General features: G+C 36.2%; 1 protein-coding gene across 1 annotated transcript in view; it reads left to right on the top strand.

The window, feature by feature from the left end:
* The window catches only part of grin3bb (glutamate receptor, ionotropic, N-methyl-D-aspartate 3Bb), a 63,256-nt gene that overhangs the window by 929 nt on the left and 39,630 nt on the right, over nucleotides 1-22,697 (top strand). The window lies entirely within an intron of this gene.

Below are 22,697 nucleotides of genomic sequence, written 5' to 3' on the forward strand. Positions count from 1 at the left end.
GACGGAGCACTTTGTGTCCGCACGCGTGCTTTCATTACATAGCGCGTGCATTTCGGAACTGTTTTCAAACAACGCGTCAATAACAAAAAAAAAAAGTTTGCCTGAACGCGCTAATCGTGCGCCACAAAAATCGCGTTTGCCGAAGAGGTAACCATAGCAACAGTTCGCTGCTCTAGCACTTTCCATTAAGATGAGTAAGATTACTATTGGACAGTCGCATCGACAAAACATGATCACTTGTTAGATGTATACGATTTTTTTTATAGCGTTTAAAATAGTCGTAAAACGTTAATTGTCAACAAAACATTTCATTTAAAAAACGTGTAAAATGTACTTATTTGTAATAGGCTATATCATTGGATCAGTGTGAATTTTTCAAGGACAAGATTCTCTCTTTTTAAAAATCCCTGATATATACTGTTCAGCAAGTGATCTTAAAAAGTAGTATAATACCTCTACAGTAAACAGCTGGTTAGTTTTTGTCATCATTTTTGGAATTAGCACATGTAGTGTTATGACCTTGAGCACAAGGCTAATATTGAACTGTAGAATTCATATGTTACTGTCATCCCTGCTATCCATGTCATGTAGAAGGAATAGCCGAATCTCAACATGTATTCACTTTGTTGTTTATTTATGCCTGTCCTTGACAATGCAAATGTCACCTTTGTAATCTGGATCTGGACAGAAATCTACTTAACAAAAAAACAAATGTTAATTATAAAAATCTAGATGAATAATTAGATATGCGACACCAGACATATTTTCAAAGATGGCAGGCTTAGTATAATCACCAAATCAGGTGCTTGTTAAACAATTTATGTAAGAGCTGACCTAACTAATTAACCACCATGCCCTCAATTTATGTGCTACCCGAAATGGCCTATAATATGATAATCAGAGTTTTATGTTATTTCTCGACTCCCTTTGATGTCAATGTAGATTCAGTTTTGTGGAGATTTTGGCTTGACTCTGAGATTCGGCTTGATGTGGACGAGCCGATCTCTCCCTCAGGTCACAACAGATCTCCTCGGCTTGTGTGTTAGGTGTGTGTTCGGACTGTTATGACGCACCTGCTCTATAGGAGAAAATGTTTCTCTGACAGGTGTGTTCTCTCAAGCAGAAATAGATGCCACATTGCATTACACTCAGTCAGGTATGTCATACGCCGAGACAGTTTCACAGACATCAGTGTCAAATGAGATGTTCTGCTAAAATTCTGGAGTTAATGATATGGCCTGGAATACATTAGGCGGTTAAAATGACATTTGCATGAAGCAGCTGTGCTGTTTGCATATAATTGCATTTCTCTCGTTTGTTTGTTGTCACGTTTGATGCTGAATTGTTGGCATAGCTAATGATATATCATGAAGTTCATTTGAGTGTATTGGATATTTTGCACCTGTCTTGGCTCCGGAGGAAAGCTTCATGTGCTGGTGTATTTGGCATGCAGCGCCGGCTGAAAAGTGCTTACATCACAAGGTACTTTAAGAAATTAAAAAGAGAGAAAATACTGTAAATCTTACAGGCAGATGGGGAAACGTATACATTTGTCTCGCTTAATATCCATCCATTAAAATCTCTTCAGGGGCTTCTTAACTACTGTACAAATATTTAGTGAAAATCTAGTGAAATTCTACACATCTAATCATTCATCTTGAGCTCATGAGCATTTGTTTGTTTTCATTTGAAAAAAAAGTATGTTACTGTCACACATACTTTTACAGCATCTAAAATACAACATTTACATACGAACACTTTATCAATGTACCATTGTGTACACGTTTAAAGAGTTTACTCATGTACTTAATGCGAAATATAACATTCGGTTCTGTTCTGCGTGATTTCTGCTGCCAACTCATTACGTAATGTTAATCAAGACTACGCTTTACAAGCCTGAAATCTTCTGCATTGACTGTAAACATTAAACCCGGCACTCACTACTACGGCTGGGTGTGAATTTTAGTCATTCTGATTCTTAACAATTCCTATAGTTTTGATTCTAGTGAGGTATTAAATATGAAGTCGAACATTTTTAATAATCATTAAATATCAAAACTATTTATTTGCCGTCTTTCTGCAAATCACTGTTGCCGATGAATAGCCTAAAGATTATGAATATAAGGAACAAAATAGATTAATATAGCAGCTAAACTAACTAATATAGATTTCAAACATTATTGGGGTCAATTAATTAGTCTGTAACAAAATAAGAACAAATTATCAATAGCGCAAATGAACAAATTAAATAAAACAAAATTCACATACTGAAATTGAAATTAAATGTAAAATAGCACCGCATAGTTCATTTTTGCAAATTAAATGTAGAAGAATATTACTTTAAGCTTCTGTCACTTTAAGACTGAGTGCATGCTTATAATTATGTGTATTTGCCCAGAAGTGAAGTAATAGAGAAGTAAAGAAGTCAACTAAATGAGAGGTGACTTTGGGTGTGCTCTTTCATGTCTTTATGTGCTTGAATGGTTTAAAATCTTATTAACGCACGAAAAGCATGTGTCTTATAGAATCCAAGGTTCTCACTTATATGGAACTGGTTTTACAACAGAACTGTTCTCAGTACCCGGCCATACTTGTTACACGCTCAAAAACCTCCACCTGCTTTATGACAGGTTTTATGGCAATGGCATCAAAAGCTCATTGGCTCTCGCCTGCTTCATCACAAACATGACATGCTATGTTTTCAGGGTGATGTGCATTACACTGAGAACTTGCACCAAGCTTTTTAGCCATTGACGACTTAAATTCTGCTCTGTACCGCACACAAAACTATTGTATTTTGTCAGAGAGGACTGTGACTTGGATGTATAAACAATGAGACCAGACTGAATCTTTCTTCTTTAATGGAAAGACTTACTAAAGCCATTGTTTGAGACCGAAGCCGTACCCCTAAAAGATGCTGTCCACTGTCAACGATTATTACATGCTTGAGTGACGACGCTGACATCGGACAAGCGTTACGGTGAAATCAGACATTGACAGATCTCACTGTGTAGGCTGTAAACCTCTGCCAATGTCCTTCTGCAATCTGCCAATCAGCGTAAAAGCTCACGGTGCTCTGCTTTAGCGAGCAACATCGCTCAGGCACAAATAAAGGCAGGGTGATAATAGGGCTTGTGAACTGGCTGCTGCTGTAATGCTTATGGGACGCTCTGGAGCTCCGAGCCGCTTGGATCCATGCTTCACTTGATCTGCTAATCTTGCTCTTTGAGGAGAAATGTGTGTTCTTCAGCAGGCTGGTTTTCGCCTTGTGTTGTGTTCATCAATTGTTTGAGCTCCATGCAGAGATGCGCACAGGGCAGTGTTGCAGTGCAAGGTTTTTTTTTCTCTCATTGTTTTGTTCCTCACAGTTTGCTTTGTGGTTGCAGTTCTAGCACATCAGCTTTGAAGCTTCAACTCTCGTGTTTCGTTAGAGGTCCAGAAGACCCCAAGGCCTTTTTAATTGACCCCGAACAGAAACAGTGTTACCATAGTGGGTGACAATGGCTTTCTGACAGAGCGCATGACTGCTTGGAGAATGCTTCAGTAATCTCAGCTGAGTTTCAATTAGATCAGAGGAACATAATAAAGGAATGTGATGGAAAGATAAGAAGTTAAAAGGATTGTTCACACAAAAATGAATTATCTGTCATCAGTTAATCACCCTCAAGTTGTTGACTGCCGAACACAAAAGAAGTTGTTTTGAAGAGTGTTGGTAACCAAACACTTTCTGGTCCTAAATTTATTTTGTTTTCCAAACAATGGAAGTCAGTGGGGACCAGAAACTGCTTGGTTGCTCATATTCTTCGAAATATATTTTGTTATGTACAGCGGACAACAACTGAGTAATGACATGATAACATGATTTTATTTTTGGGAGAGCTATCTATGTTATTAGTGGTAGATACAGCATTGCAATCCGAATGTTTAATAGAACAAAATACTTTTTAATACAACAACAAAGTACCATTTTAGTCTTTATACCTAAAGATTTCACATTATATTCGAGGCGTTGCTTGCCATTTTTGATTAATTGTTATATTTACTAGCAGTTTTTGAGTTTTTTTGTTCGGTGTATTTGCAAAGTCACACCGCATGACTTTCTACTACGTGAAATAAACTTATCTTGGCCTAAAAGGTCAAATAAGTTTTTGAGTGATATGATATAATCCTTGAGATCCGAGAGACACAAGCCTGAGGGTATACAAAGATCTTTTATATAATTTCCTGTTTTATGTTTTTCTGCATAACGGTTGCACCACGTGACTGAATTGACAAAATTATGATTTGAAAATAACGATACAGTAAAAAACTGAAAGTTAAAAAAATAAAGTAAAACTGTTAAAGTGTTATATTTTTTAAAATGTCATTTATTTCTGTGATTAAGCTGAATTAAATCCAGACTTTTGACTGGTAATGTGTGTGTGTGTGTGTGTGTGTGCGCAGGCTTCAAAAGTCCGAGGACATTTATGTTAGAGATACGTTTGTTATTTGTCTCATCTGTCTTCGCATCCCAGATATGCTTGCATGAACCCAATTAAAACAATAAATGTTCTTTCTTGTCTCTAATTTGCAGTAGAAATGTAAAGGAATTACCAGAGGGGATGCCGTAAAATGAAAGAGAGACCCAGTGCTCAGAAAAACCCAAAACACAAAGCTCTTTATTATGTGGAGTCTATATCTGTACAGCTGTAGCGATGCCATGCTGTGAAAGCATGCTATAAAGACCTACATAATAAAAAGAGCTTCCATTGACTGTTGTAGAGCTCATAAAAATGTCACTTTATTTTATCGCAGTTTATCACAACACCGTAAAATTTATCACAATCCTATAAGAGAATTGTTAAACTGGCAGTTGCTAAATGGGCTGTATTCAAGTGTGTTTGATTAGAAGTCGTCTCCAGCAAAGATTATTAAGCCAAAGCCATCTAGATATTTTACCCCAATCCTCGCTGTGTGTGTGTGTGTGTGTGTGTGTGTGTGTGAAAAGGTCCCACATTTAGTTTGCTTAACACAAAATATGTGGGATTTTAAAGGTCACCCTTGGGCAGAACTCGGGACTATTACTTGCTCCATAAATTTATAGATCATAAAATCCAGGTCTTTTCTGAAACAGCGCAAAATTGATCCAGAAATGGAAAAGGGCTTTAGGTACTTTCATAGGAAAAAAGTATGCAGCTCGAAGAGATTTTGTTGCTAAACTTCACTTAACAGAATCAGCTTCTTTCGAAGGCCAGTAAGCGCAATCCTTGTGCTTCCTGTTTTGCTGATTGCTGGTTAAACATTCAACGTTCAGCAATTTACACAATCTAGTGGTCATTTATTATCGTGGAATGGCTTTTATTCCAACACCAGAATTGCAAGGCGAACATTTATTAGGTAACATATCGTTAGCTAGTAGGAGATGCAATGAAGTCCTGTCCCAGGAGCGTAAAGATGCACTCGCGTTCCTGCTGTTTCCCACTTTGGTGAATTGATTCACAATGGTTTGATGCGAAAGATCCATAAATATACTACCGTGCTACGTCTGAGATTAATATTCAAAGCATTTCAGACAGCGTTGTTTTGTCTCATTCACTGCATTTCCTAAACTTCCCCACCCTGTGAAATAACCTCCATGGATCGCCTGATAACTTGGTGGATAAAAATCAGAGCTGTTAATACAAATCAATCCCAGGCAGAGGTGAATCCCATGCGCTGCCTAACTACTGTAATTACTAAGATCACAATCTTTCCACTGTTGTGACCTTGAACAAAGCGCTTAACTTCATGCTGGTCCAGAGGGACTGACCCTGTGATTGCTGTACTGTGGAGGCTTTTAGATAAAAGTAATGTTGCTTATCATTATGTCGGGCGATGTTGTTCTCTAATTCTGGAGAGGCAAAACACGTCCCAAACCTTCACCTGCCTTTTGTTTTAAAAATAGTATTAATTCCACTTTGTTAGTAATCAGAGACTGTCAGTAGATTGTTCATTATGCAAAGCACAAATTTCATTATGTTTACTGTTTTTTTTAACCTCACTCCACCCCAAAAAATGAATAATTAAGAACATTTCATTAATTTGTTTAAAATAAAAGGCTTATGCTTTCTGTGATTGGTAGTAATTCATACAGAAAGTAAACAAATTTAGGGTTTTAATAATGCTTTTTTGTTGATACAAATTTGCTGCTCCACAAGTGGTTTAGTCGAATATTTTTTAACATTTTATCAGTATCTAGAAGTTTCAATTCATTCTTAGTTAACTGAAGATTTGCAAATATTTTTTATTTACCAGCTATAGTTATCGTACTAGCTACATTTTGCTGTTTTTAAATTTGCATATATAGTTTTAGTTTAGATTTATTTATTTTAGTAAACGAATATGAACTAAATCGAAAAGGGAAATGTTGGCTTAGGAAGTGGCTCAAATAAAACAGGTTTGTTTTAATATTTTTTATTTAATTTAATCTTATGTGTATTTAACTTGATCAGTACTTGTGGACATGGTTTGATGCCACTTTACATACTTGTTCAGGATCAACACTAGTGTCATTTTAATTACAAGACAACACCTTTCGGTATTCTGAGCCCGTATATATGATAGTTTCAGAGATTTTTTTTTTTCCTCCACAGTGTTTCAGTTGTTCAAGTGAGACCTGCTCACAAGCAACACATTACCAAAGTTTAGTGCTTCAATTTCATTCTCAGTTCTAACTGAATTATCTTTCTTAATTGACTCTCCCAATTTCAATATATGCTGCAATAGAGTCAGGAGTTATTTGTGACACAGAGATCAGCGGAACGCAAAAATCGATATGAATTTAATCAAAATTCCAGGAGCCAGTTATTGGGCAGGATGATACGGTTTGCTGAAGAGAGCGTGCTCTTTTACTAGCTGTTAATTTGGCCGATACACACACACTCCACGACCTCAGCGCTCGGTGCAAAGTGAGCAAAGCTTGCCCATATCTCAACATGGGAACTGATCCACTAACGCGAATCCTTCAGAGATCATCTACTGTCTGAGACCTTCATACACTTTTAAGTACGTCTGTTTACTTCCAGCCTCCGTACCTAAACCTCGACAAGAAAGTGATCAAGGAGGTCTAAAATACCTGGAGAGAGTATCCTTTAGCATTTGCATTCATCTCAAACAGGCCTGGGAGCTCATGACCTACATGCCATGTGACAGAGGAACGCACACGAGCTGCAGGATAATGACGTGCCGATAGATCTGACTGTCTGATGGCACCATGAGAACAGTCTCCAGTCCTTCACTAGCTTGCTCCGGGCTAATGCGTGAGCTGTGACGTGAAAAGCAGCAGACGGGCAAAAACATAAGTCTATTTCATGCTTTTAAAACCCTCTTAAATTGGACTCTGGTGAAACGTGCAATATAATGAATTTTTGATTCATGCGGTTTTGTCGTCAGTATGTGGCTGCTGATGAATGGAGCTGCAGAAGACAGAGAACTTGGAATTAATTACATGAGTCCAACTTTCTGACCACTAAATATAATGATCTCTATAAAGGAACCCCTTAGGCAGGTGTAAAGCACTGCAGTGAGATTTTTTAGGCTAATAAGTTATATCATCTCTCAAAACCCAATATGTTCTATTTGCTTTTAGCCAGAAAGTATGCGACCAAGCGACGTTTTAAAGCTTATGATTTTTATACGTTTCGTTCTTAAATACAAGAATAACCAGAAGCAAAAAGTTATCGGCTACATGAAATGAACTAGATACTTTATTAAGTGTCTGACAAATCATTTATTTATTTATTTTTTTTAATTTTTTCCTGAAAGTTGCAAGATTGTGATTTATAAACACATGATTTTTATGACCTCTATAGTCACATTTAGCCACTTATTAGTTAGCAACCACCATTTTCAAAACAGTTGTTGAAGTATTTTATTCTGTAGTATAAAATGTAAAAATGTTCTGAGCTTTTGCTAACCCTGTAGAACTTATTTCAGGCATTTATCCAAAACCCAACACAACGGGTTTAGGCTTACAACCTTTCTGGGTTTAGGCTTACAAAATGTGATATATATATTCTCATATGCCAATATGTTCATATATATATATATATATATATATATATATATATATATATATATATATATATATATATATATATATATATATACTCTATATGTTTTAAATCAGTTTGGAAATATATTAAACCTTATATTAAGACAACATGCTGCTGGTTACAAAATGTAAAAATTGCTTTTATTGTATTGGTGTATTAGACCAAACAAATTTTAAATAACAGTATTTATCCTAAGCATATTTACTATGCATTTTAGAAGCCTATAGAGACTAAAGTATAGAGGCAAGGTAAAATGTATTTTAATATTATGTGTAAAATAATGCCAGGTGTTACAGAGGAGGATACATTGTTTAGAAAGATTTCGCACTATTACACTAAACCTTTCTGTTAAAAACTAGGGCTAGATAGAATCTAGTGATTTCCAACCAGTCCTCTGAATGATATTTTAAACAGATTTAATGCCCAATTTGTAATTTTTGCAAGATGTTAACTAGTCAGTCGCTAATTCGAAAATATCCAGATCGATAGCAAGTGTTTTTTTTGTTATATGATATCTCTTTTGTCTTCCACATAAGAAAAGCATTGTTTGGAATGATGTATGATGGAACGATGAAGGAAGTAAATGACATTATACTTCCATGAACACCCATTCATTAAATAGAAACACATTTAACATCAGAAGCTGAGACGTGCTGCTGTTACGCTCCCGGACCGGCCTTCGAATTACAGCCCGTGCCCTTGACATCCTCACGCCATAGCCGCTGTGTAATTCCCCTCTACCTGATGCTCTGTCTACCGTCTGGATCTGTGGCGACCGCTCGCTGTGTCAGAGCGAGGCAGACTTGATGAGCAGTGACTTGATAAGTAAAAAATTGAAGGAGTCCCAGAAAAGAAGGCTGTAGAAGCGTAGAGAGATAAGTTATAACAGTGCACAGGTGTGAGACAGTGATAGGCAGCATTGCCTCCTGGGTACAAGACTTCTCCGGGAGATTTTCACCCCTGACGTTTGGAAGTGACAGTGTGGCCTCTGTGGGAATGTTCTGGCCTGTGCTAACCAAATACTGGCACTATGAGGGAACCCAAAGGGCCAGTTTAACAGCGATTTCCTTTAACTCCTCTAACACATGTGCGAATTAGCATGAATCTTTGTTAGAGCATATGCTTGTTAAATGTTTGGCTTAACTTTGGATCTGTGGGAATAGGGATCATTTTTCATCTTTAGGGAAAACGATTTCTGTTATTAGTATGTCGCCGTCGTATAAATATACCCTGAAATTACAGACTTCTCTCCGGTGATGCATCTGTTCATTTAAAGCCGTTCCTTTTCTGCAGTAAATGCAAGCTTTTAATTTTTTATTGCGTTGGCTACGTCTCAAAATATAATCATGAATAGAGACCTCTTAGTTATTTTCTTAATCGGATGTACTTTACAACAAAACTTCAGGGGGAAAACTTCAGTTGAACGACAGCAATGATGTCAATGATGAAAAACACTTTGTTTTATCGTAAACGTGCAAAAATCAAGGTGAGGCACTTAAAATTTGTACATAAATCTGTGGTGTATAAATATAAAAACTCCAATTATTAACACATAGATCAAAAGATGTTACAATTCATGTCACAAAATGCAATCTTTTTGTGATTTCTTTATAGTTGATTTAGGGTTTATGGCATTTTATTGTCATGCAGTAGAAAAATGTACCAGAAGTTACCAGAAACATTTATGATTCGACTCATTTTAATTACCTTACATTTTTTCAATTAAAAAAATTCCAGCAAAGGCTATTGAGCTAAACGTACTGAACAAGGAACATTATTTTTTTCTTTTTATGTTGCTTTACCTGCTCACGGCTGACTTGACATTTCTTGGGTTTTAAATTGGCTTCACTTCAGCCATTAAAGTGGTTTGTAATGACCATGATATACTACCTATGTGCTAAAGGAGAGAAAAAGAGCTTAATTTGGCTGCTTACCCACTGCTATCTACAAGCTTAATACTCATTCTTGATAATATCCTTAAAAGACCCAAGAGCAAGAGAAACATTTATCCACCACAATGCTTCTTTTTGCTCTGAATCAATTTTAAGTGTCTGGCCATGACAGAGTAAATGTTTATCAGTGATAGCTATTTAGCCTTTAATTGAAGCAATGATTTACAACGCTCGGAGGGGCTCGTAACTTGAATTCTCGTAACTTGTTATCAATTAGAATAAAATAAGTGACTCACTTAATAAATACGCTTGGTTTTCCTAAATTAATCAACCAGAAAGGAACATTCTGTCATCATTTACTCACCCACATGTTGTTCCAAAATGAATATCATGTTATGACTTCAGAACAATATTAATATGCTGAGAGATTTTTAAAAACGATGCTTTTGAACGTTAGCATCACACATATCCAGGTTTTCATAGACGGTAGGTTTGAGACGAGTAGCTTCGTTTTGGATCCCATTTAACTACAGTTCGACAAAACAGTAAAAATCTGCATAATAGGAAATTGAAATGACTTGGTTGCATCAACAATTGTGTCACTATCATTTAGGTTTAGGGATGGATTTGGTGTAGGGCATATTTCCAACATGATAGAGCATCAACTTTTAGCAAATGTCCACAAATATTTAAATTCAGATCCAACGCAATACATAGCTTTATCATGTAAATGTGTAGAACGTCTGTTTTTCCTCTTTGAAACTCCAAAACATGCAGTAAGGCACATAAAAACTGTGTTGCACAAAAAGTGCACAGAGGTACATATTTTTATGAGGTAAGGTTGAAAAAATAGCTTATATTGAAGCCAGTGTACGAAAAACAAAACAAGCAGAACGTGCCACTTTATGACGTAATAAAAACCACCTCTGCAGAAGATCAACGCCTGCTTCTACATCGCTGCCTTTAGCCGCTAAGATGCTATGCAGTGCCAATTTTTGAAAAATACACTCTTTGCATTTCCTAAAAAAGAGTGAATGAACATTTAGTTCTAGACTGCATCGGTGAGAACTCAGATTCATTTACATACAATTGGAGGCAGGATTGCTAAACGACGATGTAGTGCTGAATATATCACTCTCAGCTTGTCACATATTGCCGCTTGGTCAGGATCCTTTGGCATCACTTTTTGACACCCCTTTTTCGATTGCACGGTCCTCCATTGCTTTAAATAAGAAACCCTCTGCATCATTATGCTGGCACGAAAGGCACTGGGAAAACATTTGATCCGTGAGATAAACAGATGCGATCTCTTCCATCTCTTTAGTTTTTTTGAACGAGATGTATGTGAGCGCATTAATGGAGTGGGATAATTTTCCCAGATTAAAAACATAGGTTTTACTCTCTTCTTCACATAAAGATATCGTATATATGATTCCGAAGGACTTGGAATGCAACAGGACTCGTTTTTTATGATCAGTTTTTGCAATAAATACCTGTGACAGCACTTATATTTGCCTGTTACGTGTTTTATATTGTTCAGAAGTGGGTAGGTGCTCCAATGGAAGTATACATTTATCTAAAATTATTTTTACTTTTAGCAAATGGTGTTGCACAAAAAGTGCACAAAGGTACACATTTGTATGAGACCAGGTTTTTCATTCTGTGATCAAATTGCAAAACAGGACATATTTTTATGTCAAAATCTTGATAACATAATAAGTGGATCTCAGAGAACAGTACAAATAAGAAGTTCATGGCTCACTTTAAAAAACGTGTTTTTGATAAAGACTACATCTGGATTGGGTTCAAAACGACATGGAGTAGATCGCTTACATCAACACCCCCAAAGCTTCTTGGCTAAACCACTTCTTGGGTCAGCTTTTTGTTACATTTTTACGTTATTTATTTATTTTTTTTTTTTAAATTGAGACTTAGTGTTGATTTAAGAAAAAGAATGCATGAAAGAGCTGGCGGGCCCTTTCTTAGGATCAAACCCGCATATTAATCCTTAATCTGTAACCACAAGCTACGACTGCTTTGAATTTTTACATTTGTCCTTTTTTTCGGTATGTCTGTTCTGAGCCTTTTCTTATTCCTCGTATCCTCTCCTTCTCTGTTCATCTACTCCATTACTCTCTGATTCTGTTTTTTATTCATCTACTCTTCTGCTCTCTCTATGAATGAGATCCGCTGAGTAGGCTTTGGCAGGTTGAAGCGTGAGATGGGCTCTGCATTTTTGCCCTCCTTTAAAACTAATCCTTTGTTTTTCACTCTGACTGCAAACTATCTTTTGGCAGGCGAGAGCCTGGTTGGATTCTGTCAGGGCAGAGGACCCTGCCAAAGCCTCGTCTCCCAACACAGCGCTCTGATATTAGCCAATTCTTTGTCATGTTGTGCTCCTGCTGTTTGGGTCGTGACCGCCATTTTCTGAACACCGCTCCGTCTGAGCTTCTGTTCTGATGCGTCGAAGTCTGGGTCGCCCGCGTGCCTTCGGCTGTCGTCTGCCAGGGGTCTTGACAGAGGCTGTGCTAAACTGGGGCAGCTCTGACCCAGTTGCTGTAATAGACTGTCAGGATAAAGAGGCTGATGACAGATGCTTGTGACGAGCATCTCAAACCAGCCACTTCTCACTGACCGATGTAGCAGCAGGGGTGGACTTAAAACCAGGCAAAGGTATACAGCTGACAAGGAGCCCCTTAGAAATGTGACGTATGATGAATTATAAAATGCCACTGTTATATCACACATGCCACTAAAAGAACACTATATTTTCAGCAGTGCAACCGTTAGATGCAAGCTGAGCTTCTGCAACAGCATTTGCGGGGTAATGATGCATGAAAAACAAAATCGAAGTTATAAAATTCTATAAGCTATGAAATAAAACTTTTGCACATTGGCTGACTCCTAAAATGCCAGAAAACTTTTGTCGGAAACTGGTGATGCATAATAACGTGAGGTGGGACAAACAGCTATATCTCAGTGCCGCTGCAGCCAAATGCAAAGTTTCCTGGGGGAATGAAAAATGTTTGTAGTTATATAGAAAAGAAATGAATGCTGTTCTTAAAGTTGTTTTAAAATGTACAATGGTTTCTGCAAAAAAGAGAAATACATTAAGCAGCACATTTGATTTATTAATAATATTAATAATGAATTAATATTATTATTATTACTAATAATGGCAGTTTTTTCACAAAATCAGCATATTGGATTGAATTCTGAAGGATCACGTGACACTTAAGACTTGAGTAATGGCTGCAAAATTTAAGCTTTGCAGGAAAAAGTCATTTTAAATTGTAATAGTATTTCTGTTTTATTATGTACTATAACTATAAGAACATTTTGTCACACTAAAATGCCATTATGAATATTTATGCATGTGTATATATAAATATATATTCTGCTTTACCTGAGCTAATATAGTTGTATTATAGCTGTAGCTGTATTAAAGTATATAAATTATGTTAACAGATTACTGTACTGTACTTTGTATGAAATGTATTTTAAATATTTTTAAATCTAGAATATTCCTTTAATGCAAGCTAGATATTAAGGATATGACTTAGCAACTGCAATGAGGCAGAAAGTCTCCAGCTTAAATGGAACACCTGAAATGATCTTTCAGTGTAAAATCATGATAGGCGATCATTTTAATTAAGCCTACACCTATCACCTCAAACTAAACGAACAGCAGAAAATAGCATGGTGCAAGCCGGGAAGAAGCTCAGCTCTGAGAAAACCCAGTCAAAGTGTTTTATTTTGTGCTCACTTCTGTCTGTGTGGTACTATATGGTGCAATTTAGCGCGTTATAGTACCGTGTGTACTGTATAATGCGATATATAACTTCTAATTTAGAAGATGGAGCCGTTCGGCGATGAGATGTTTATTACGAGTTACGCTCTGTGGCGCTACAACACTTTGTTTATTGCTTTATAACAGTTTGTTGTGGTTTTTAATGAAAGGTTCATGGCTATGAGTCTTTTTTAACTCTCCTCACCAGACCGCAGGCTTTATTCAAGCATATTTCTCTGAAGTCTCCTTCATTGCAAAGCTAATTAGGTAAACAGCAGATTCAACAAAGCCATCAGATATTAGAGAATAAACTGGCTAGGCTGGTTAATCAGAAAATATTTGGCAAATTGGGATTGTTGGCGACCTCTGATACACATGCCAGCTTGGATAATTAAACCTGATTAAACAGATCATGTTTTCCATTTTTTAGGCCAAAAGTTAGAGGGTCGTGACCGACATATAAAATACATGATCACTGGTGAACTATTATGGGTTTGTCGGTAACACTTTATTTTAAAGACCTCATACTGACTGTTCATTAGTCATATAAATCAGATATCAGTGCTTTATTTTGCATGTTTTAGATGGCTTAATATTACTCCATACCTAAACTTAACACCTTACTAATAATTAATGAGCGGCAAATTATTGAAGGAAAACTTTTAATTAATAGTGAATATATGTTTCCTGTTCTAAAGTGATACCAGTTTGTCAGACACGTTCACAGTTACACATTTTAGCTTGTAATGCATCAATGATATCCTTTTTTAAAAACATATTTCATAAATATTTCATATAACATATTACATAAAATGAAACCATTGGGGAAAAAGCACTGGTGTGTTCATTCAATCAAAATGCAGTGTGTGTGTTTGTATGTTTGTATATGTCTGGTTCCGGTGATCTGGCCACGGGGAACGTCTAGCTGTTCTGGTCTCTGATGAAGGTCATCTCTGGGGGCTGATCCACCATCTGATCTGGATACAAACTGAGAAACAGAGTAAGAAAAAAAACAGACTACTATTTGCGTAGATGCCTTTCTTTTTACGATGTAGCGAGTGCACTGTATGGAATTGGGAGTGTTCCTGGTTCCTGCTGATATAATTAATGCAGCCTAACAATCCTTTACCGGATTTGAATAATAGAAGCGTATTAGTGTAAACCATGTTAAAGAGATTTTTCTTTAATCTAGATTTAAACTGAAAGAGTGTGTCTGCCTCACGGACAGTGTTAGGGAGTTGTCCCAGAGTTTGGGTGCTAAATGGGAAAAAGATCTGGCGCCCGCAGTCGATTTTGATATTCTAGATAATATCAAACGTCCAGAGTCTTGACAACGCAGTGGATGTGGAGGACTGTAATGTGATAAGAGCTCGCTCAAGTATTGAGCTAAACCGTTCAGGGCTTTATAAGTAATTAACAAGATTTTAAAATCTATTTGATGTTTAATAGGAGCCAGTGCAGTGTTGACAGAACCAGGCTTACATGATCATACTTCCTGGTTTTAGTAAGGACTCTAGCTGCTGTGTTTTGGACCAGCTGAAGTTTGTTTAGAAAATAAATAGTTTAAAATAACTGTTTTTCATTTTAATATATTTTTTAACATGTAATTTATTCCTGTGATGCAAATATGAATTTTCAGTAGCATTACTTCAGTCTTCATTGTCACATGAACTCTCAAACATATAAAGATTTGGTGAAAATTTTTTAATTATTATGTTCGCAACATTTTTTGTTTTGGTGGCGGCATACAAGTTTTATTATTGCTTTTGATCTATTTAATGTGATATTGCTGAATACAAGTTTGAATTGAAATACATTTTTGAACAGTGGTGTATTAAAATTTATACAGCATTATTTTCTGGTCCTTAAATCTGATTGGTTGAGAGCCTTTTTCAACAGTACCATATATAAGTGATATAGGAGCTAGCTAGTGTCAAGGATGCCAAAATTTTATAAATAATATGCTTTTGTGTCATAATATTTACTTTTTAGAGTTTTTAAGGAGAGAATGTACTTCGTTAGATTTCAGATATGAGATTTGATAATAAAGATAATGTTTGTTTCGATGTTTAGTGAGCTATGAGCTCCAGGACATGAACAGCCGTTCAGCGTTCATAAACCCACCGAGAGACAGATTTCCTCTGATGTCTCTATAGTGGTTAAACATGACATATAATTAGTTCTGGGTAAAGACAGGCAGTCTTTGGTCTCATTAATCTATTATTTGTTCCAGAACAAATAGTTCTGGCTGAGGGCAAAATCTGCTGTACTTTATGTAATGCTAATGCCGTATGCCAGAGCGCTGCCTTTGTACTTTTGACTGCGTTGCCTTGACAGTTTTATGATGGCTGTTGTTTAATGAAATATGATTATTCAATAAATATAATGTTATGCAAATAATATTACTATATTGGTAATACTTTACAATAAGGTGTCATTTGTTAACATTAGTTAATGTACAATGTATAACAATCATAATTAGTAAATGCTGAAATTAACATCGGCTATGATTAATAAATGCAGTATTGTTTATTTTTAGTTCACATTAACTAATGTTGTTAACTAATATTAACTAATGAACCTTACTGTAAATTGTGATATTTAGTAATGGTATTAAGTATTGGGAAAAGGTGTGCGTTTGTGATGATGATTTCAGTTACACTGTTCTGCCATTAGATGGCGACAAGAAACCGTGAACTGTTGTATAAATGCAATATCTATGATTATCCGCTGTGCCGATATGCAGCGAAGTCTTACCGCTACGAGCTTAATATTGTTTTTATACAACAGTTCGCCAATTCTCAGCGCCATCTAATGGCAGAAGCCTAGTCAAGTCTGCTCTATTCTTCCATACATACAGATAATGGAAATGGCTTTACTCTCGGACCCTAGGTAAACAATATAAAATATAAAAATTACAGATAAATTAAAAATATATATAAAGAACAACTATACAATTATATACAGATACGGACAGTAGAGATACTTAAAGTGCAAACCAGTGAAAAACTAATAAAGAATGTAACTGAAATCACCATCATATTGCTCATATTGCATATATTATTATACAGTATTACATTTTAAAGTAACAATTTTTAATAGAAAGAAATAAAAGCATTTCGATTATTTCAAATTGATGAACAGGGCCATATTATAGAACATAAACAATACGTTTATTTAACGTTGCTCTTATTTATCACCAAAAAGTCCTTACAAGTCATTCACTACAAGCTCCTGGTCTGTTCGAGAGCCTAATAGCGGGGTCTTTGGACCCTAAATCTGCTGTTCTTATTTGACAAGCCCTCTTTAAGCTCTTGGGAAAGACCAGCGTACCTTGGCCAAAAGCGAGAGGCCGAGGGAAACAGATAGTGGCGTGTTGCAGCAGCTACAGAGCAGTCAGGATTACTCAAGGACCCAACAGCAATGATAATGAAAGCACATCAGAGCCAGAAACCACAGCTATATCCTTAAGAGTCCACATAATGATGGTGAACACGGGCTTCTCATTTAAACAGGGGTTATTATTAACGCGAAGTTGGAGCCAAGAAAATCCTGTCCTTACTACAAACAGCTCCCAATGTGCTCTTTAGTTCTCTTTATTAGACTAGTGTTACTGACTTCTCACTGACCCTCCTGATGCAGTCGTGCACTCTTATGGACATTCATGCAAAAAAAATCATATAAACAGCTGCCACGAGATCAGTGCGAAAGCTAACGGACAGTTTCCTCCAGATGTCACAGATCTCGATGCTTTAGCACTGATGATAAAATGACCTCTCAGACTGTTCGCTCCGCCGCAGGAAGAAAGCATTCAGCTAAGAAGAAATAAATGTAAATGAAGTCAAATCCTCACTTGAGCTATATTAAGAACGTACTAAGCATTCACAGTTTTTTTTTTTTTTTTTTTTATACCTGCAATTCATTCAGAACTTCTTTCAATAATTCATCTATTCTGAAGCAGAAGCTTTTTTCACGTCGACAGACTGGATCATCTGACAATGGAGGCTTTTCTAGGTCTGGTTCGCTTTTATGGTTTCTGCGTATGTTTGCGATGCACATTGATCTCTCAGTCTTGTGAGGGTTATTAGATACAGTATGCAAGATAAACTGTCTAACATAAATGAACCTGTCTGTAGCATGTTCGTATTGAATAATTTACATTGTAATATTTAAGTGAGATTTGAATGCTTCTGAAAGAAGTCCCTTATTTTCATCGAGACTACATTCATTTTTATCAAACATACAGTGAAAACAGTTACGTTATTAAATATTAGTTCAATTTAAATGAAATGTTTTCTCTGGTAAGAAACATTTCTGATTATTATATTTTGGAATTGTTTGATAAACGTGAAGAAAGTAAAACACAAATCAGCATTTATTTATTTATATTTATTTTTGTGAAAGTTTAATGTCACTTTTGATTAATTTAATGCTAAAAAAAAAACCAACAAATACCGTCCCTTTCAAACAGTAGTGTATTTGTTGGTCTTTTTTTTTCTTTTTTTAATTGAACCGATTTACAGTACTTAATTTTATAGAGCTATGTTTTTTGTTACGCATATAGATGCATATTATCCACCGAGCCGGTATCCCATTCGTTGTGATACATTAATAATACGGACAAATATGTAATAATTTATAAATAAACAACAAATAAATGAAACTTTTTTTAATGCAGAAAAACGTAAATACTTTGGAACATTTCTACCGTATAAAGCAAATTAAAAAAATGTCTTCTGGCCCTATTTCGTACCCTGTTCATGAAGCAGGCATGAAATCCCATTCTCTATCTCTGTTCTCGGTTTACATGTGTAATAAATTCACTTTACACGTTTTCTTGATTTGGTTGTTGCCGAAACCTAACGACATAATTAATTTTACTCTCTAAATGCCTGATAACAGCCGAACATCCTACTATTGTTATCAACGCTGAAGCAGCGCAGCTTGTCCACTGAACGCTTGTTATTTCTTCTCTACAGTGTGACGCAAGTCAAGGCCGTACCAGTGATGACAGTCAATGCAATATATCTAAAGCTCATGGATTCTGGCAGATTCCTTCACTAATCAATGAATTTTTTATTCTCCACAAGTCAGAATCATCATTCACCTCTTTGAACTGAACTTTGATTAAGACAAACTTTACATCAGATTTTGACACGGTTCTTTCTCATTCCACTGCGGTACAGGGTTTGCGTCTGTCGTGATTGATTCCCCTTTCGTCTAATGAAGCGTTGGGCTGCAGGGGTTGATCTTTGGTCTCATCAATCACGGTGTCAGTACGGTGACATTGGCTGCGCATACTCATTGTGGAGGCTGGGAAACACCGCGCAGAACCACACCGGCGGCGTAAAGTCAGATGTGTCAGGGTGATACAGCTGCCTTGGTGTCACGCGAAAGAAAAAATCTTCATTGGTTAAAAGAATGTAACTGGAAATGACCCTTAAAACTGTGTGGCGAGGACAATGGGTCTCTTAAAATTGGGGCTTTTCTTTTACACACGGGCAGACTTTGTTTTCAGTATCAATGTAGAAATTAAGACATGAATATTACTATTGGTAAATAAAAATTCTCACCGCTTACAAACCGTCGCCCCAATGAACTTAATTTGCTGCTTATTAATTGTTAAGTTTGGGTATTGGGTAAGATTAGGGATATGGTTATTCTTACTACTAAGAAGCCAATATTTTAGTAATAAGATGCATGCTGAATCGATCCCTGCATTAAAAAGTTACCCAAAGTGTTATTATTACATTACAGACTTTATTATTACCTTATAGACTCTTTCTGCTGTACAATTAAATGATGAACTAAATTAATTTTCTAAAGATGAAGGTTTATATTAATGCCAAACGTAAGTATTTGCTATGGAAGTTAAATTCTAGATGAGAAACGCCGTTTAAAGCATTAAAATACATTTCTTTATGTGCTTTGCATTTTTATATTTTTGTTTCTAGAAATTTCATCATCTTAAATAATAACAGTAGTATAAGTCACAGTCTCATTTTTCATCAGTGTGATTAGTTTTCACTAACTCCCGGAGCCCTGCTTAAAATATCAATTAATTAGATATTTTGTGACAAGCGAGGATAATCCAAGTCGAATGTCACGTGGTGCAACTTTCCAAAGACTTAATGATACTTATGAATTAATAATTAATTGTGAACCGTTCTTTTAATGTCGAATGCATATGACAATAGCGATTATTAAAAATGTATTTTTAAAACGATTTTTTCTTTGTAACAGGCTATTTCTGTTTTATTAAAGTTTTGACAAGTTTACATTGTTTTAAAAACATGTTTTGTTATTGAGAAAAACATGACCGATCAACCTAAAAGATGTAAAATATTACACAGAACATTCAGCGAACACGTGATTTTGGCACGCCGGGATTTTCTGTCCAAGCGGTGTGAAACTGGTTGTCCATCGGAGCACATTAAACACTTCTGAGACAACAAGTTTCCCTAAACTTCTGCGATCATTAACCTTCACCTTGAATTAGCAGCATCGCTGACGGAGAGCGTTGTAGCGTAAGATTGTTTTTTGGGAAGCCGGCTCTGGCTGTCTCTTTATCTTTCCAGGTCCTTGGGTCAAATATTAGTTTGTTGTTAATTGGCTCTGATTGGCCTAGCGTGGCTGCTGTTTTCACCTGTTTAATCGTTAATGTCTAGAAAGTGGATTAATTAAGATTAAACATTTCCTCAGATGAGCAAGAAGAGATGTGATCTGGCGGCGTTGAGGTGAATAGAAGTTTTATTCCATGCATTTGTGGAAAAAAAAATGTTCTCCATTAAAACAGTCGAGGGTGGCATGGAAAAAAATACTATTATATCAATGACTGTTCGGTTTTTACAGCATTACGCATATGAATGTGAATATATTTAAACAAAGTAAATTGTATTAAATGTATAAAATGAATAGTTTTCATTATTTAATTAATAATGTCTTCTATTTAATATACAAATATTTATTATTTCAATAATATTTATTATTTTTACGTACTGCATATAGTTTCAACAGTATTATCAGTACTGAACGAATACATTCTGCATCGTAATAGTGCTGCTTTAGATTTACTTGACATCTCAGAAGGCAGTATAATCTTAAAACAATTGTTTGCACGTCATGAATGATTTTGGGTTTGCTTTTCAGTTGTGTTTATTTTGTCTTGATGTTTGTTTGTTTTTTCGGCGTAACAACTAAAAATGTTTCCTCTTCACTTCATGTCGTCTTGACTGAGATTTCCAAAACACTTATCATAATCCATAACAACACACAAACAAACACACACACACACACACACACACCTCATCTATAATCCAGCAAAACTCTTTTATTCTTCTCTGCTGTGTTCGCGGCTTTCCGTGGATTCAGTATTTGCGTTCGGGGCTTTAAGTCTCTTTTTGCTTTTTTTTTTTTGCCCTCCTGTCCTTGAACCCCTGTGTTCAGCGTCTGTGGGAATATCAAAGGATTTACACTTCAGCATAGTCATTCCGATTTAAAAAAAATAAAGGAGAGGGAGAAAAAGGTGTGGAATCTTCCATTAAATCTCTTTTATCTCCCAGAATGTCAGCGCTGGCGTTGAGGGATGAGTGCACTCAATCCGAGAAAAGATAATTTTAAGAAAAGAGGGAAAGGAAAAAGTCATGGTCTCAATCTGTCCATATGTCCCGCACGCTTCGCACAATGGAATGGGTTTTTTTTTTTTTAAATAAGTCTCAGCTGATGAGTTCTCAAGAAAGAAAGGAAGAACAATCTTATTTTTGTGTAGCCTTTGATTTTCAGAATGTGGACAGACCTCGGTCAGACACTAAATAGTTGTGTTTGGTCTCAAGGGCTTATTTATCTTAGGTCACAACCATATAGCTTAGATTATGTACAGTATAGAGAGCCACAGTACAGTGTGTTAGCGCTTTTGAAATATTAGCCCCAGCAAAATGTCTGCTGAGAGGGAAAGGTTAGCGTGGCATTTCATATTTTTTTCTTATCATTTATTATTGGAGAATAAATGGCGGAAAAATGTGGACGAGTTTGTTTTTTCATCAGAACGGGTTTGGAGAAATTTGCTTTGCATTGCATCGCTTGTTCACTAATGGGTCCTGCCGTGAATGGGTGCCGTCAGAATGAGAGTCCAAACAGCTGATAAAAACAGCACAATAATCCGCAAGTAATTCAGACGATGTTTTTAAAAAACTTTGTGTTTGGGATCAACATATAAAGCCATTTTAACTTTAATCTGTTGCTAAAATACGAGGGACCTCTAATACACTTTCTCCAATAAAAATTGTGTCTTGTCTGATTCGAGAGAAAAGACCAAGCATAGGTGAAAACAGTCCAGAAAAGTTCAAAACTGTGGATTGTGACGCGAGAGGACAACAGAACATGGACAATTTTTTACTAGGAGAAGGCTTAGAATGGACTGGTATTTTGGACAGATACTAAGGTTTAAAGTACTAATAATAGATCTTTTTTTTAACACACATGCAGCTTTTCGCTTCAGAAGATTGATGGACTGGAGTCCTATGTTTAATTTCTGAACTGTTGTGCTATTTTTACCAGCTGTTTGGACTCTCATTCTGACGGCACCCATTCACTGCAGAGGATCTATTGGTGAGCAATCGACGCAATTCTACATTTCTCCAAATCAGTCTGAACGAAGAAACAAACTCGTCTACATCTTGGACGGTCTTCAAGTGAATACATTTTCAGCTGAATTTCATATTTGGGGGAACTGTTCCATTAAAGTAGTATCCCTTCCCCCCATTTCCTCAATGACCTTTAGAATACCAATGTATTTGCTCACGGCCCTTAAGAAATGCCCCCTCTACCTCCTTCGCAAAGCAATCTGCACTTAAACGTTCTGCATTAAATCAAGAAACCTCTCGTTTCTCGCGGGATCCTGGATCTGCAGAGAAGTAGGTGCTACACACAGCCTTTAACTTCTAT

The sequence above is a fragment of the Puntigrus tetrazona genome, chromosome 11 (genome assembly GCF_018831695.1).
Source record: "Puntigrus tetrazona isolate hp1 chromosome 11, ASM1883169v1, whole genome shotgun sequence".
Lineage (NCBI taxonomy): Eukaryota > Metazoa > Chordata > Actinopteri > Cypriniformes > Cyprinidae > Puntigrus > Puntigrus tetrazona.